Genomic DNA, 17,883 nt, shown 5'->3' with positions numbered 1-17,883 from the left:
TTTTAGCTTGGGTATCAGAAGGTACCCATTAAAATATTTTCTCTTATGGTATCCAATTTTAAATTGCACTTATCACTCCTTCTTATTTTACACTGCGTCCTTCACTCAAACTCTTGTTCATCACCTCTGATGGGTCCTGTAGAGCTCCATTTCTTAGATCACATTTGAAAACATCGGTGAGCTCCCTTCTGATAGACAGAAGGTCGCAGACCTTGGTTACCTCAGTGTGTAACCAGGAGGAGATCCCAGATGATGACGCATGTCACCTCGGTGAGTGATGGGAATCCGTCCTCCTCTTATGATTTTCCTTTTTGAAAAAAAGATTACCTCTTTACCCCCCTCTTGGCCCTCTGACTATGAGATCACTGTGACTCAAATTCAGTTTGTTTAGGGTTACCTGGACCTATTAGACCCGGGGATTCTTGCTAGTGTTAGCAATAACTATTCCCCAAAGATTACTTCACTGTTAATATGCAACTCTCCAAATGTCACTTGTAAATAAATCATCATAGTCTTGAGCAAGGCCTCCATGCCTTCAATTATTGTTTCAATTAAATGCTCAATATGTTGGCTCGAATAATCCTATCACGAGGCATATTTGCTTCTTTTGAGCATTTTATAGTTTATGTGAGCCTCCCATATAACAAAGTGTTTATGCTTTAGTGCATTCCATGCACTTCACATTTGTGACTTTCCACCCACTCTATTCATTTGTAAGCTACGTACACCAACACTATGTTTCTGGTGTTCATCACAAACATCTCATATCTGATCTTTTCCACACACCTCATTCTGCATTTCTCACTATACCTATCTTCTGTGAGCATCTCATGTGTCCCGCACAGCAGGCCTTTTTTACATTGGTAATCATCTCTCTTCCACCAAATCACTGTACATCCCATTTTTGTGCATCCCACACGAGGCCAATTCTTATTGAAAATGTATCTCTTAGGGCTTCTTATATTTTTATGCAAGATAATGCGGTTTGAGTGGACTCTACACTCGTATCATCCATCTGCAATAATGCTTCTCATAGATTAGACAACAAAAGTTTCTGTATTGTGTTGTATACTTTGCGAAGCATTAAGGGTTTCTTCCCCCTCCAGTCACAGGAATGCAGGTGATAAACTTCCAGTGTTTTTAGAAACTATTCTTGCTCTCCTTGTGCCCTGCTAAACCAGGGGTTTTCAAAAGGGATCCAACTGACTTTAATACTCAGAAGCACAGAATCCTATACCGTACTGTTAGACCTGCCAGCCTTAGGGTGATCTTCCCCCAAACCTTTTGCATGTTTACCTTCTCTTTCGTCTTTTTTATAGATATTTTTATTAGTTTCAAAACTTTGAATAATCACAGACGTTTGTAATCATACCGTACAGCCATGTTACAACAGATAAGTGAATACATTACATTTTGTAACCAGTTAATCAGTTGCTTCAAGAGAATACCTATCATGCATTGTCATCTCCATCTCTTCAGTTGGGGAGACACACGAGTTCCCTCGGTGTGTGTTCCTTACCTCCTCTTTTTGCTTATTCTTTTTGTTGGCCGTAGGACTCCGAGCACTTTACCAGAGCTGACCAGTGCAAAAGTGCATGTGTTTCACCCCCCAAACATGGTAACATTGGTGTATACACAACTAGCTTATTTAATTTACTTAGAAGTGCCTTATTACAGTGGTACACCATATACCCAGGGCCTGTAAATTAAATGCTGCCAGTGAGTTTGCAGCACTGATTGTGTCACCCACACAAGATGCCCTTTAAACATGTCTCAGGCCTACCACAACAGGACCTATGTGTGCAGTTTTACTGCCATGTAAACTTGGTATTAAAAACCCATTGCCAATCCTTAAACTTCTCGTTTATTACACATACTTCACCCCTAATGTAGGCCCTAAGTAGCCCAAAGGGCAGGGTTCTATTTTAGTAAAAGGTAGGACATGTACTTATAAGTTTTGCATGTCCTTGTGGTGACGAACACCTACATTAGTTTTTCACTTCTGTGAGGCTTACTCCTCTCATAGATTAACATTGGGAATTCCTCAATACACTCTTTTGAACTGTAATTCCTGATGATTAGAAAGGAGTTGCTGTACCATGTTTTGCATCTTTGGAATGGCAATGATAAATCCTCTTTACTGGTAAGATTGGAATTCATATTACTATTTTAGATATGCCACTTTTACAAAGTGGACATTTCTCTACTCTTACTCTTACTGTGCTTGTAGCTTGCCTCCAGTACACTCCGATATTAGCCCAATTGCATTTTGAAGTTTAGGAATGTTGCAAAGAGCATTCAGTTTATTCTTCCCTTTTTGTCCCACCTTTGTTTGCTTGGTGCAGGAAGATGTAAGATTCAAAAATGTTTTTTCACAGTTGGTCTACTGACTTTGTGAATGTAAATAACAATTAAAGCATAGTACATGCCTGCCTTTATCAAGGTTTCACTACTAAACTATGCAATTGTATTCGTTTAACGGAGTGTACGGTTCTCAGACAATAGTTGATGCCTATGGAGTCACTCGAAAGTTCAAACGGTTGTCCTTGTCCCCCCCAGAAATGTTGTGTCTCCTACGCCCCTGAGGACAACTCACGGAAGCCTTTGAAGTGAGGACCGGAATCTGCCAGGGTTGTTTGTGCTCGCTTTTCTCTTCATGCTGGCCATAGACTGGATCATGAAGACATCCACAGCAAGGAGATGAAATGGGATAAAGAGGACAACTTGCACACAGCTCAGCAACCTGGACTTAGCAGACAACCTGTTCGACTCTCCCATACCCATATACAGATGCAAGAGAAGACCGGCAATGTGGCAGCTACGCCAACACACCTTAGCCTCAAAATCCACAGGGGAAAAAATAAAATACTGGAGGCTAACACGACCAGCACAACTGTAGTCTCTATTGCAGGCAATGCACTAGAGGAGGTTGAGGCCTTCACCTACCTGGGCAGGGCCATACCCAAGAGGGTTGAACAGAGGGAGACGTCAAGGCAAGAATCACAGAGAGAGAGCAGCCTTATTTCAGCTAAAGAAGCTCTTGAGCTCCAAGGACATAACCATGGAAACCAAAATCATGCTTTTTACCACCAGCATAAAATTGGTCCTTCTGTATGGAGCAGAAACTTTGAGGACAACTGCGACCACCATCAATAAACTACAGATCTTCATCAACACCCATCTGAGAAAAATCCTCCAAATCCGCTGGCCAAACCCCATCAACAATGATGACTTGCGGAAGCAGACTTTCCAACTCCCTGCTCATGAAGAAATCATGAAAAGATGCTGTGGCTGGATATGTTACTCTCCACAAGACAGCATCAAACACCACCAGACAAGCCCTGACCTGGTATGCTCAAGGGAAAAGCAAAAGAGGAAGGCCAAGAAACACCTGGTGCTGATGCCTCAAAACTGACTGCAAGGAGATGGGTTACACCTGGCATAAGATTGAGAGAAAAGCCCAGGACAGAGATGCAGGTGAGTCCCGGTACCCCAGGAGGAATAGTAGGCATAACTACAGCCCCGCATAGTACCATGCATCAGGTGTTAGTGCAACCAATCTTAGTGCATCTCACTGTATTCCCACACTACAATCCATGTGTCACACATAGTTAGCTCCTCTGGGCATTGCTAGATGTGCTTTGCTTTCACTGAGACTTGAGTGCAGCCAACACTCATTTGTTTAATTATAATGCAGTCTGAGCCGGTCCCAGAGTAGGGGTAACAGGGGTTGTCATGAAAACCTACACACATGGCCATGGAAACCTATATACACTCTCTCTCTCTCTCTCTCTCTCTCTCTCTCTAATCTGAGGGTGGACTGGCGTACAGACAGTCTGGCAGTGTCAGAACTAGTCTGATAGGTCAGTATACATACCCATTTTATGGATGACAGTGGGACATTTCTGGGACTGGTGGGACATTTTTACTACTGAATTCCTGATATTAACACATAGAGTATAATTTACTGTGGCCTAAAAGTCTGGCCACACTCCCATTGGGTTGTTTTAGCATTCCCTGCATGTTTTAATTATTGTGTGTCCCTCCAATTGGAAGACAGATGTGTGGTCACATGGTGTTAGACTTGGCTTATTCAGTGGGTTTACCCCCAGACTTTGTGCTTTTTGGTCTCCTGTTTTTGTTGGTTTAGAACTTTGGGCACTTTACCACTGCTATTCAGTCCTAAAGTGCATATGCTCTCCATGTAAATTGTGTTTATAGATTGGTGTTTCCATGTTTGGCTTATTTGATTTACTACTAAGTTCCTAGTATAGTGCACTGAGTGAGCCCAGGTCCTGTAAATCAAATGCTGCTAGTGGGCTTGTAGCACTGATTGAGCCACCCACACAGGCAGCCTTTCAAAGGCGTCTCAGACCTGCAACTGCAGTGTCTGTGCGCAGTTTTCACTGCTCTGTCAACCTTGCAAGTGCCCCCATTTACCAGGCTCACACCTTCCATTTTCTTAAATGTAAGGCACCCCTAACGTAGGCCCAATGTACCCCCATGGCTAGGGTGCAGTGTATGTGAAAGGCAGGACATGTCCTGGTGTGTACAACATGTCCTGATACTGAATTACTGCCAATTTCGTTTTTCACTATTGTAACGGGTCTAGATACAGAATCTGAAACTTCATAGTCACTCGAATACTGGCTTTTGCTTTGAATTATTCGCAAGAAAGTGTCAGTCATGGTGTTAAACATTTGACTTTAAACTGTCACTCATATGCACAATGAAAACACAGAAATATCACACATTAGCCTTCTGAAAACTTGACAGCTATGAATATACCATTTCTAGCTGTAAAGGTTGAGTGTTTGTTGTTTGTCCACCTCAGTGTGTTCCCCCCTTGTTGTGGGATCTTATTTCATAGTACACCTTAACTGAGCATGTTTCGAAGCACTCCTATGCTTACAAATAAGAGACTAAAGCAGATTCTGAGGCCTAATCTTTTTTATACCAATTTAATAATCAAGTTACACTTTTGTACACTTAACACAATTCGTGATAATAATCTGAAGCAGATTACTCCAGGTTGAGGTTAGAGGGATTGCAACTCAGATGAACCATAACACAGTACTATCAAATCTGCGTCTCTTTTCGAGACTAAGGGCCAGATGTATCAAAGGGTTTTGCCCATTCTGTGTCTATGGGGAAATGTGTTGATACATATGGCCCTTAGTACTTAATTTAGAAGGCAGCATTGAGTTAGGGGCTTAACACAGGCCCACGCAGCCACTGCATTCAGGGGGTCCCCCATTGGCGGATCACACAGGTAATGCTGTGGGTAGGTGAGGTGGAGCGGGCGGTGTGTGGGGGGTAGTGGAGTCCAACATTCGACTACAAATATTAGTGTAAATAAATAAATAAACATCGACTCAGCGATGCGTTGAGAGCAAGTTAAGTACTTTTGTTTATTTATGTATTTACTTTCACCTTTGCACTAACACCCCACCCCGGCCTCACCACCCCACAGCGTTACCTCTGTGAGCTGCCTTGGGGTCCCCCAATCATTCAAAGGCCCCATTCAGCCAAAGGTTAGTGAGGATCTGTAAGATATTGGAGACTGGGGCCCCTTATCATATTTTGCAGGGGTGGCCCTGTCATTTTGCATTACCTTACTGCATGATGGAATGAAATCCTCATAATAATTCCACAACTCAGTCCACTCTTGATTCCGCCTACACTGATCTGATACTCCTTCTCCCCAAACCTCTAGGCATCAGTACGGCCCTCGGTCATGCCACAGTACCTCATTTTTCGCCACTGGGAAAAGGTATTTTACCTTTACTACGGAGTCATTACTTCGTATTACCATTACTACGCATATTTTAGTTCGCAGATGCCATTACTTAGCATGCACTTACTTAGCATGCATTTACTTAGCATGTTCCATTACTTAGCATGCACTTACTACGTTAAGTTGCGTTTAGGTTTTGGAGTGCTGGGGTAATTTTAGGGGTCAAAGTGGGTTAGGGTTTTGGGGTGTAGGGGGTCATTTTAGGGTTCAGGGTGCTTTTAGGTTTCGGGGTACTGGGGTAGTTTTAGGAGTCAAGGTGCGTTAGGGTATTGGGGGTGCATGGGGTATTTTGAGGGTTCAGGGAGTGTTTAGGTTTTGGGGTACTGGGGTATTTTTAGGGGTCAGGGTGTAGTGGGTATTTTTAGGGTTCAAGGTGTGTTTAGGTTTTGGGGTACTGCGGTATTTTTAGGGGTCAGGGTGTAGTGAGTATTTTTAGGGTTCAAGGTGTGTTTAGGTTTTGGGGTACTGCGGTATTTTTAGGGGTCATGGTGGGTTAGGGTTTTGGGGTGCATGGGATATTTGGAGGGTTCAAGTGCGTTTATAATAAGGTTTTGGGGTGCTGGGGTATTTTTGGGGTTCGGGTGCGTTTATGTTTTGGGGTACAGGGGTATTTTTAGAGAAGAGGGTGGGCTAGCTACTAAGGCACCCATAAGAGCCTCTTTAAACGCCGCAGCGAGACTTATCACTGGATCGAAAAAACACTCACACATTTCCCCTGACTTCAAATCCCTGAACTGGCTGCCTTTTGAAGCCAGAATACACCTGAAAATCGCTTGTTTGACGCACAAGGCTGTCCACCTGAGCTCACCTAGATACCTCGCAAACACTAGAAGCACAAACAATCTTTTGCTAAAGCCTAAAAGATTCCGCAAGGAAAAAACGTATAAACGCTCTTTCTCAGGAATGGCTCCCAGGATTTGGAACTCACTCCCCCCTGAAACCAGGCTCATCCCCTCTACCATACTTTTCAAGAAAGAAGTAAAAGCGATCCTCATGGCTAAATACACTTGAACCACTACTGGGGATCAACTTCAAAGACTCGATACTGATCTGTACTACTTGTTCGAACCCTTTGCATTTTTGTTTGACTTTGAAATTGACTTACTTGATTGTTTATGATATCACTTCACTGTACTTTTAACACTATGATGTATCTGTGTATATATGCTCCCCTCCTCTGTAAAGCGCTCTGATATCTGCGAAGATCTTGTTCGCGCTATATAAAACTTTCAAAATAAATAAATAAATAAATAGGGTTTTGGGGTGTAGGGGGTATTTTTAGGGTTCAGGGTACATTTAAGGTTTTGGGGTGCTGGGGTATTTTTGGGGTTCAGGTTGCATTTAGATTTTGGGGTACTGGGGTAATTTTAGGGGTCAGGGTGGGTTAGGTTATGGCGTGTAGGGGGTAATTTTAGGGTTCAGGGGCATTTAGGTTTTGGGGTATGGGGCATTTTTAGGGGTCAGGGTGGGTTAGGGTTTGGAGGTGCATGGGATATTTTGAGAGTTCAGGGTGCGTTTAAGGTATTGGGGTGCTGCAGTATTTTTGGGGTTCAGTGTGCATTTTGGTTTTGGGGTACGGGGGTATTTTTTGGGTCAGGGTGGGTTAGGGTTTTGGGGTGTAGGGGGAATATTTAGGGTTCAGGGTGTGTACGGTTTTGGGGTATTTTTGGGGTTCAGTGTGCATTTAGGTTTTGGGGTGCTGGGATATTTTTAGGGGTCAGGGTGAGGAAGGGTTTGGGGGTGTAGGGGTTATTTTTAGGGTTCAGGGTGTTTACCACGTTCATAATGTCTCTCTTTTTTTATATTTGATTTGAGTGGTATTGTTTTTCATAGACATTGTCTTTTTAGGTGCCATCAGCATCCAGGGATTTATGGAGGATTTCTACACCTCAAATTTAGATTACTTGGTTGTATTTGTCCAACCTTGGTAATATATTTTTTGACAAAAAGTCATTTTTTTGATACACCTTGATTTCTCACTACGCAGTAGCAATAGTATATATAGTGGTCCAGAGGAAGGCCTCAGCCAGAACCCACCCGCCAGCGCAATGGACCCCAACGAAGCAGCCCGCAACTTCACGCAGTGGCTGACCACCTGCGCCGACGACCTCGCACCAGTGAAGAACCCTCCCAGCAGACCCAGAAGCAAGCAGGCATCCTGGTTCACCGACGAACTCAAGGACTCGAAGAAGACCCGCCGCACCCTCGAGAAAGCCTGGCTCCTCGACCAGACCACCGACAACATGACCGCCCTCAAACACGCCACCCGCAAGCACCACCAGCTTATCCGCACCACCAAGAAGAAATCTCTGAAGGAACGACTGGACAACAATGCCCACGACAGCAAGGAACTCTTCAGCATCGTCAAGGAGTTCTCCAACCCCAGCACCGGCAACAACAACATCACTCCGTCACAAGACCTCTGCGACTCCCTCGCCTCGTTCTTCCACCGCAAGATCACCGACATCCACAACAGCTTCCGCGCACCATCCACGCACCCCACCGTCGAACCAACGCCCCCCACTCCCACCCTCCGCACCTGGACCACGGTGACCACCGAGGACACAGCCCGCATGATGAACACCATCCATTCCGGATCACCGACCGACCCCTGCCCACACCACGTCTTCAACAAGGCCGACTCCACCATCGCACCCCAACTCCGGAACGTCATCAACACCTCCTTCAACACCGCCACCTTCCCGGAGAGCTGGAAGCACGCCGAGCTCAGGGCCCTACTGAAGAAACCAACAGCGGACCCCACCGACCTCAAAAACTTCTGCCCAATCTCGCTCCTCCCTTTTCCTGCTAAAGTCATCGAGAAGATCGTCAACAGACAGCTTGCCGCCTTCCTCGAGACGAACGGATCCCTCGACCCCTCGCAGTCCGGTTTCAGAGCCAACCACAGCACCAAGACCGCCCTCATCGCAGCCACCGACGACATCCGAGCCCTGCTCGACAACGGGGAGACAGCGGCACTCATCCTCCTGGACCTCTCTGCAGCGTTCGACACTGTCTGCCACCGCACCCTAGTTCAACGCCTCAGCAACATCAGCATCCAAGAGAAGGCACTGGACTGGATCATCTCGTTCCTCGCCGGAAGAACACAGAGAGTCCGCCTCCCCCCGTTTCGATCCGAGGCCACCGAAGTCATCTGCGGCGTTCCGCAAGGATCTTCACTCAGCCCCACCCTCTTCAACGTCTACATGAGACCTCTCGCAGCCATCGCACGCCAACACAACCTCAACATCATCTCTTACGCCGACGACACCCAGCTGATCCTATCCCTCACCAGAGACCCCGACACCGCCAGAACCTGCCTACACGAAGGGATGAAAGACGTCACCGAGTGGATGAAGAACAGCCGCCTGAAACTGAACTTAGACAAGACGGAAGTCCTCATCCTGGGACCATCACCCTCCGCCTGGGACGACTCCTGGTGGCCCCCCGCCCTGGGCACCGCACCCAAGCCAACCGACCACGCACGCAACCTGGGCTTCATCCTGGACTCTTCCCTCTCAATGACCAGACAAGTCAACGCCGTCTCCTCATCGTGCTTCAACACCCTGCGTATGCTCCGAAAGATCTTCCGATGGATCCCGACCGAAACCAGGAAGACGGTCACCCAAGCACTCGTCACCAGCCGACTAGACTACGGAAACACCCTCTACGCCGGAACCACAGCCAAGCTACAGAAAAAACTCCAACGCATCCAGAACGCCTCCGCCCGACTCATCCTGGACATCCCCCGACGCAACCACATATCCGGCCACCTGAAAGACCTGCACTGGCTCCCCGTCAACAAGAGGATCACATTCCGGCTCCTCACCCATGCACACAAGTCTCTCCACGACCTGGGCCCCAAGTACCTCAACGACCGCCTGACCTTCTACACGCCCACCCGCCAGCTACGTTCTACAAGCCTCGCCCTCACCACCGTACCACGCATCCGAAGAGCCACTGCCGGAGGAAGATCCTTCTCCTACCTGGCAGCCAAGACATGGAACTCCCTCCCCATCCACCTTCGGCTGACCCAGGACCATCTCGCCTTCAGGAGACAACTCAAGACCTGGCTGTTCGAGCAGTAGCTCACCCCCTTCCCCCAAGCGCCTTGAGACCCTCCCGGGTGAGTAGTGCGCTATACAAGTGTTATGATTGATTGATTGATTGATTGATTATCTAAAATCCAGTTGGCTGAAACATTAAGACCCAGCTTTTCCGGCTGTTATTCTGTCAAAACTGCTCTTGCACTGTTTTTAGCTTGGGTATCAGAAGGTACCCATTAAAATATTTTCTCTTATGGTATCCAATTTTAAATTGCACTTATCACTCCTTCTTATTTTACACTGCGTCCTTCACTCAAACTCTTGTTCATCACCTCTGATGGGTCCTGTAGAGCTCCATTTCTTAGATCACATTTGAAAACATCGGTGAGCTCCCTTCTGATAGACAGAAGGTCGCAGACCTTGGTTACCTCAGTGTGTAACCAGGAGGAGATCCCAGATGATGACGCATGTCACCTCGGTGAGTGATGGGAATCCGTCCTCCTCTTATGATTTTCCTTTTTGAAAAAAAGATTACCTCTTTACCCCCCTCTTGGCCCTCTGACTATGAGATCACTGTGACTCAAATTCAGTTTGTTTAGGGTTACCTGGACCTATTAGACCCGGGGATTCTTGCTAGTGTTAGCAATAACTATTCCCCAAAGATTACTTCACTGTTAATATGCAACTCTCCAAATGTCACTTGTAAATAAATCATCATAGTCTTGAGCAAGGCCTCCATGCCTTCAATTATTGTTTCAATTAAATGCTCAATATGTTGGCTCGAATAATCCTATCACGAGGCATATTTGCTTCTTTTGAGCATTTTATAGTTTATGTGAGCCTCCCATATAACAAAGTGTTTATGCTTTAGTGCATTCCATGCACTTCACATTTGTGACTTTCCACCCACTCTATTCATTTGTAAGCTACGTACACCAACACTATGTTTCTGGTGTTCATCACAAACATCTCATATCTGATCTTTTCCACACACCTCATTCTGCATTTCTCACTATACCTATCTTCTGTGAGCATCTCATGTGTCCCGCACAGCAGGCCTTTTTTACATTGGTAATCATCTCTCTTCCACCAAATCACTGTACATCCCATTTTTGTGCATCCCACACGAGGCCAATTCTTATTGAAAATGTATCTCTTAGGGCTTCTTATATTTTTATGCAAGATAATGCGGTTTGAGTGGACTCTACACTCGTATCATCCATCTGCAATAATGCTTCTCATAGATTAGACAACAAAAGTTTCTGTATTTTGTTGTATACTTTGCGAAGCATTAAGGGTTTCTTCCCCCTCCAGTCACAGGAATGCAGGTGATAAACTTCCAGTGTTTTTAGAAACTATTCTTGCTCTCCTTGTGCCCTGCTAAACCAGGGGTTTTCAAAAGGGATCCAACTGACTTTAATACTCAGAAGCACAGAATCCTATACCGTACTGTTAGACCTGCCAGCCTTAGGGTGATCTTCCCCCAAACCTTTTGCATGTTTACCTTCTCTTTCGTCTTTTTTATAGATATTTTTATTAGTTTCAAAACTTTGAATAATCACAGACGTTTGTAATCATACCGTACAGCCATGTTACAACAGATAAGTGAATACATTACATTTTGTAACCAGTTAATCAGTTGCTTCAAGAGAATACCTATCATGCATTGTCATCTCCATCTCTTCAGTTGGGGAGACACACGAGTTCCCTCGGTGTGTGTTCCTTACCTCCTCTTTTTGCTTATTCTTTTTGTTGGCCTTAGGACTCCGAGCACTTTACCAGAGCTGACCAGTGCAAAAGTGCATGTGTTTCACCCCCCAAACATGGTAACATTGGTGTATACACAACTAGCTTATTTAATTTACTTAGAAGTGCCTTATTACAGTGGTACACCATATACCCAGGGCCTGTAAATTAAATGCTGCCAGTGAGTTTGCAGCACTGATTGTGTCACCCACACAAGATGCCCTTTAAACATGTCTCAGGCCTACCACAACAGGACCTATGTGTGCAGTTTTACTGCCATGTAAACTTGGTATTAAAAACCCATTGCCAATCCTTAAACTTCTCGTTTATTACACATACTTCACCCCTAATGTAGGCCCTAAGTAGCCCAAAGGGCAGGGTTCTATTTTAGTAAAAGGTAGGACATGTACTTATAAGTTTTGCATGTCCTTGTGGTGACGAACACCTACATTAGTTTTTCACTTCTGTGAGGCTTACTCCTCTCATAGATTAACATTGGGAATTCCTCAATACACTCTTTTGAACTGTAATTCCTGATGATTAGAAAGGAGTTGCTGTACCATGTTTTGCATCTTTGGAATGGCAATGATAAATCCTCTTTACTGGTAAGATTGGAATTCATATTACTATTTTAGATATGCCACTTTTACAAAGTGGACATTTCTCTACTCTTACTCTTACTGTGCTTGTAGCTTGCCTCCAGTACACTCCGATATTAGCCCAATTGCATTTTGAAGTTTAGGAATGTTGCAAAGAGCATTCAGTTTATTCTTCCCTTTTTGTCCCACCTTTGTTTGCTTGGTGCAGGAAGATGTAAGATTCAAAAATGTTTTTTCACAGTTGGTCTACTGACTTTGTGAATGTAAATAACAATTAAAGCATAGTACATGCCTGCCTTTATCAAGGTTTCACTACTAAACTATGCAATTGTATTCGTTTAACGGAGTGTACGGTTCTCAGACAATAGTTGATGCCTATGGAGTCACTCGAAAGTTCAAACGGTTGTCCTTGTCCCCCCCAGAAATGTTGTGTCTCCTACGCCCCTGAGGACAACTCACGGAAGCCTTTGAAGTGAGGACCGGAATCTGCCAGGGTTGTTTGTGCTCGCTTTTCTCTTCATGCTGGCCATAGACTGGATCATGAAGACATCCACAGCAAGGAGATGAAATGGGATAAAGAGGACAACTTGCACACAGCTCAGCAACCTGGACTTAGCAGACAACCTGTCCTGACTCTCCCATACCCATATACAGATGCAAGAGAAGACCGGCAATGTGGCAGCTACGCCAACACACCTTAGCCTCAAAATCCACAGGGGAAAAAATAAAATACTGGAGGCTAACACGACCAGCACAACTGTAGTCTCTATTGCAGGCAATGCACTAGAGGAGGTTGAGGCCTTCACCTACCTGGGCAGGGCCATACCCAAGAGGGTTGAACAGAGGGAGACGTCAAGGCAAGAATCACAGAGAGAGAGCAGCCTTATTTCAGCTAAAGAAGCTCTTGAGCTCCAAGGACATAACCATGGAAACCAAAATCATGCTTTTTACCACCAGCATAAAATTGGTCCTTCTGTATGGAGCAGAAACTTTGAGGACAACTGCGACCACCATCAATAAACTACAGATCTTCATCAACACCCATCTGAGAAAAATCCTCCAAATCCGCTGGCCAAACCCCATCAACAATGATGACTTGCGGAAGCAGACTTTCCAACTCCCTGCTCATGAAGAAATCATGAAAAGATGCTGTGGCTGGATATGTTACTCTCCACAAGACAGCATCAAACACCACCAGACAAGCCCTGACCTGGTATGCTCAAGGGAAAAGCAAAAGAGGAAGGCCAAGAAACACCTGGTGCTGATGCCTCAAAACTGACTGCAAGGAGATGGGTTACACCTGGCATAAGATTGAGAGAAAAGCCCAGGACAGAGATGCAGGTGAGTCCCGGTACCCCAGGAGGAATAGTAGGCATAACTACAGCCCCGCATAGTACCATGCATCAGGTGTTAGTGCAACCAATCTTAGTGCATCTCACTGTATTCCCACACTACAATCCATGTGTCACACATAGTTAGCTCCTCTGGGCATTGCTAGATGTGCTTTGCTTTCACTGAGACTTGAGTGCAGCCAACACTCATTTGTTTAATTATAATGCAGTCTGAGCCGGTCCCAGAGTAGGGGTAACAGGGGTTGTCATGAAAACCTACACACATGGCCATGGAAACCTATATACACTCTCTCTCTCTCTCTCTCTCTCTCTCTCTCTCTCTCTCTCTCTCTCTCTAATCTGAGGGTGGACTGGCGTACAGACAGTCTGGCAGTGTCAGAACTAGTCTGATAGGTCAGTATACATACCCATTTCATGGATGACAGTGGGACATTTCTGGGACTGGTGGGACATTTTTACTACTGAATTCCTGATATTAACACATAGAGTATAATTTACTGTGGCCTAAAAGTCTGGCCACACTCCCATTGGGTTGTTTTAGCATTCCCTGCATGTTTTAATTATTGTGTGTCCCTCCAATTGGAAGACAGATGTGTGGTCACATGGTGTTAGACTTGGCTTATTCAGTGGGTTTACCCCCAGACTTTGTGCTTTTTGGTCTCCTGTTTTTGTTGGTTTAGAACTTTGGGCACTTTACCACTGCTATTCAGTCCTAAAGTGCATATGCTCTCCATGTAAATTGTGTTTATAGATTGGTGTTTCCATGTTTGGCTTATTTGATTTACTACTAAGTTCCTAGTATAGTGCACTGAGTGAGCCCAGGTCCTGTAAATCAAATGCTGCTAGTGGGCTTGTAGCACTGATTGAGCCACCCACACAGGCAGCCTTTCAAAGGCGTCTCAGACCTGCAACTGCAGTGTCTGTGCGCAGTTTTTACTGCTCTGTCAACCTTGCAAGTGCCCCCATTTACCAGGCTCAAACCTTCCATTTTCTTAAATGTAAGGCACCCCTAACGTAGGCCCAATGTACCCCCATGGCTAGGGTGCAGTGTATGTGAAAGGCAGGACATGTCCTGGTGTGTACAACATGTCCTGATACTGAATTACTGCCAATTTCGTTTTTCACTATTGTAACGGGTCTAGATACAGAATCTGAAACTTCATAGACACTCGAATACTGGCTTTTGCTTTGAATTATTCGCAAGAAAGTGTCAGTCATGGTGTTAAACATTTGACTTTAAACTGTCACTCATATGCACAATGAAAACACAGAAATATCACACATTAGCCTTCTGAAAACTTGACAGCTATGAATATACCATTTCTAGCTGTAAAGGTTGAGTGTTTGTTGTTTGTCCACCTCAGTGTGTTCCCCCCTTGTTGTGGGATCTTATTTCATAGTACACCTTAACTGAGCATGTTTCGAAGCACTCCTATGCTTACAAATAAGAGACTAAAGCAGATTCTGAGGCCTAATCTTTTTTATACCAATTTAATAATCAAGTTACACTTTTGTACACTTAACACAATTCGTGATAATAATCTGAAGCAGATTACTCCAGGTTGAGGTTAGAGGGATTGCAACTCAGATGAACCATAACACAGTACTGTCAAATCTGCGTCTCTTTTCGAGACTAAGGGCCAGATGTATCAAAGGGTTTTGCCCATTCTGTGTCTATGGGGAAATGTGTTGATACATATGGCCCTTAGTACTTAATTTAGAAGGCAGCATTGAGTTAGGGGCTTAACACAGGCCCACGCAGCCACTGCATTCAGGGGGTCCCCCATTGGCGGATCACACAGGTAATGCTGTGGGTAGGTGAGGTGGAGCGGGCGGTGTGTGGGGGGTAGTGGAGTCCAACATTCGACTACAAATATTAGTGTAAATAAATAAATAAACATCGACTCAGCGATGCGTTGAGAGCAAGTTAAGTACTTTTGTTTATTTATGTATTTACTTTCACCTTTGCACTAACACCCCACCCCGGCCTCACCACCCCACAGCGTTACCTCTGTGAGCTGCCTTGGGGTCCCCCAATCATTCAAAGGCCCCATTCAGCCAAAGGTTAGTGAGGATCTGTAAGATATTGGAGACTGGGGCCCCTTATCATATTTTGCAGGGGTGGCCCTGTCATTTTGCATTACCTTACTGCATGATGGAATGAAATCCTCATAATAATTCCACAACTCAGTCCACTCTTGATTCCGCCTACACTGATCTGATACTCCTTCTCCCCAAACCTCTAGGCATCAGTACGGCCCTCGGTCATGCCACAGTACCTCATTTTTCGCCACTGGGAAAAGGTATTTTACCTTTACTACGGAGTCATTACTTCGTATTACCATTACTACGCATATTTTAGTTCGCAGATGCCATTACTTAGCATGCACTTACTTAGCATGCATTTACTTAGCATGTTCCATTACTTAGCATGCACTTACTACGTTAAGTTGCGTTTAGGTTTTGGAGTGCTGGGGTAATTTTAGGGGTCAAAGTGGGTTAGGGTTTTGGGGTGTAGGGGGTCATTTTAGGGTTCAGGGTGCTTTTAGGTTTCGGGGTACTGGGGTAGTTTTAGGAGTCAAGGTGCGTTAGGGTATTGGGGGTGCATGGGGTATTTTGAGGGTTCAGGGAGTGTTTAGGTTTTGGGGTACTGGGGTATTTTTAGGGGTCAGGGTGTAGTGGGTATTTTTAGGGTTCAAGGTGTGTTTAGGTTTTGGGGTACTGCGGTATTTTTAGGGGTCAGGGTGTAGTGAGTATTTTTAGGGTTCAAGGTGTGTTTAGGTTTTGGGGTACTGCGGTATTTTTAGGGGTCATGGTGGGTTAGGGTTTTGGGGTGCATGGGATATTTGGAGGGTTCAAGTGCGTTTATAATAAGGTTTTGGGGTGCTGGGGTATTTTTGGGGTTCGGGTGCGTTTATGTTTTGGGGTACAGGGGTATTTTTAGAGAAGAGGGTGGGCTAGCTACTACGGCACCCATAAGAGCCTCTTTAAACGCCGCAGCGAGACTTATCACTGGATCGAAAAAACACTCACACATTTCCCCTGACTTCAAATCCCTGAACTGGCTGCCTTTTGAAGCCAGAATACACCTGAAAATCGCTTGTTTGACGCACAAGGCTGTCCACCTGAGCTCACCTAGATACCTCGCAAACACTAGAAGCACAAACAATCTTTTGCTAAAGCCTAAAAGATTCCGCAAGGAAAAAACGTATAAACGCTCTTTCTCAGGAATGGCTCCCAGGATTTGGAACTCACTCCCCCCTGAAACCAGGCTCATCCCCTCTACCATACTTTTCAAGAAAGAAGTAAAAGCGATCCTCATGGCTAAATACACTTGAACCACTACTGGGGATCAACTTCAAAGACTCGATACTGATCTGTACTACTTGTTCGAACCCTTTGCATTTTTGTTTGACTTTGAAATTGACTTACTTGATTGTTTATGATATCACTTCACTGTACTTTTAACACTATGATGTATCTGTGTATATATGCTCCCCTCCTCTGTAAAGCGCTCTGATATCTGCGAAGATCTTGTTCGCGCTATATAAAACTTTCAAAATAAATAAATAAATAAATAGGGTTTTGGGGTGTAGGGGGTATTTTTAGGGTTCAGGGTACATTTAAGGTTTTGGGGTGCTGGGGTATTTTTGGGGTTCAGGTTGCATTTAGATTTTGGGGTACTGGGGTAATTTTAGGGGTCAGGGTGGGTTAGGTTATGGCGTGTAGGGGGTAATTTTAGGGTTCAGGGGCATTTAGGTTTTGGGGTATGGGGCATTTTTAGGGGTCAGGGTGGGTTAGGGTTTGGAGGTGCATGGGATATTTTGAGAGTTCAGGGTGCGTTTAAGGTATTGGGGTGCTGCAGTATTTTTGGGGTTCAGTGTGCATTTCGGTTTTGGGGTACGGGGGTATTTTTTGGGTCAGGGTGGGTTAGGGTTTTGGGGTGTAGGGGGAATATTTAGGGTTCAGGGTGTGTACGGTTTTGGGGTATTTTTGGGGTTCAGTGTGCATTTAGGTTTTGGGGTGCTGGGATATTTTTAGGGGTCAGGGTGAGGAAGGGTTTGGGGGTGTAGGGGTTATTTTTAGGGTTCAGGGTGTGTGCCAGGGGCTAGGTTACCATTACGATTATTTTTTTGTTTTAATGTACCAATAACGCGTTGTAATGGTATGCGTAATAACGGCAAAGTAAAAGCATTTTTTATGTATTTGTATATATTTGCGAAGTAAATGCATGTGCACTAAAATCATGCTGTAGTAATTGTATTTGTGAAGTAAAAAGTTAAAAACGTCGAAGTAAATACCTGCGGAGTGACGGTATGCTAAGTAACATATATTCCTGGGAA

General features: G+C 44.9%; 2 protein-coding genes across 3 annotated transcripts in view; one reads left to right on the top strand and one right to left on the bottom strand.

Moving 5' to 3' along the window:
- IKZF3 (IKAROS family zinc finger 3) overlaps nt 1-17,883 on the top strand; it is a 661,121-nt gene that overhangs the window by 3,495 nt on the left and 639,743 nt on the right. The window lies entirely within an intron of this gene.
- Nucleotides 1-17,883, bottom strand: part of ZPBP2 (zona pellucida binding protein 2) — a 640,439-nt gene that overhangs the window by 621,944 nt on the left and 612 nt on the right. The window lies entirely within an intron of this gene.

The sequence above is a fragment of the Lissotriton helveticus genome, chromosome 5_1 (genome assembly GCF_964261635.1).
Source record: "Lissotriton helveticus chromosome 5_1, aLisHel1.1, whole genome shotgun sequence".
Taxonomy (NCBI): domain Eukaryota; kingdom Metazoa; phylum Chordata; class Amphibia; order Caudata; family Salamandridae; genus Lissotriton; species Lissotriton helveticus.
Note: the sequence above shows the minus strand (reverse complement) of the source record. Positions and strands in the feature narration are given on the sequence as shown.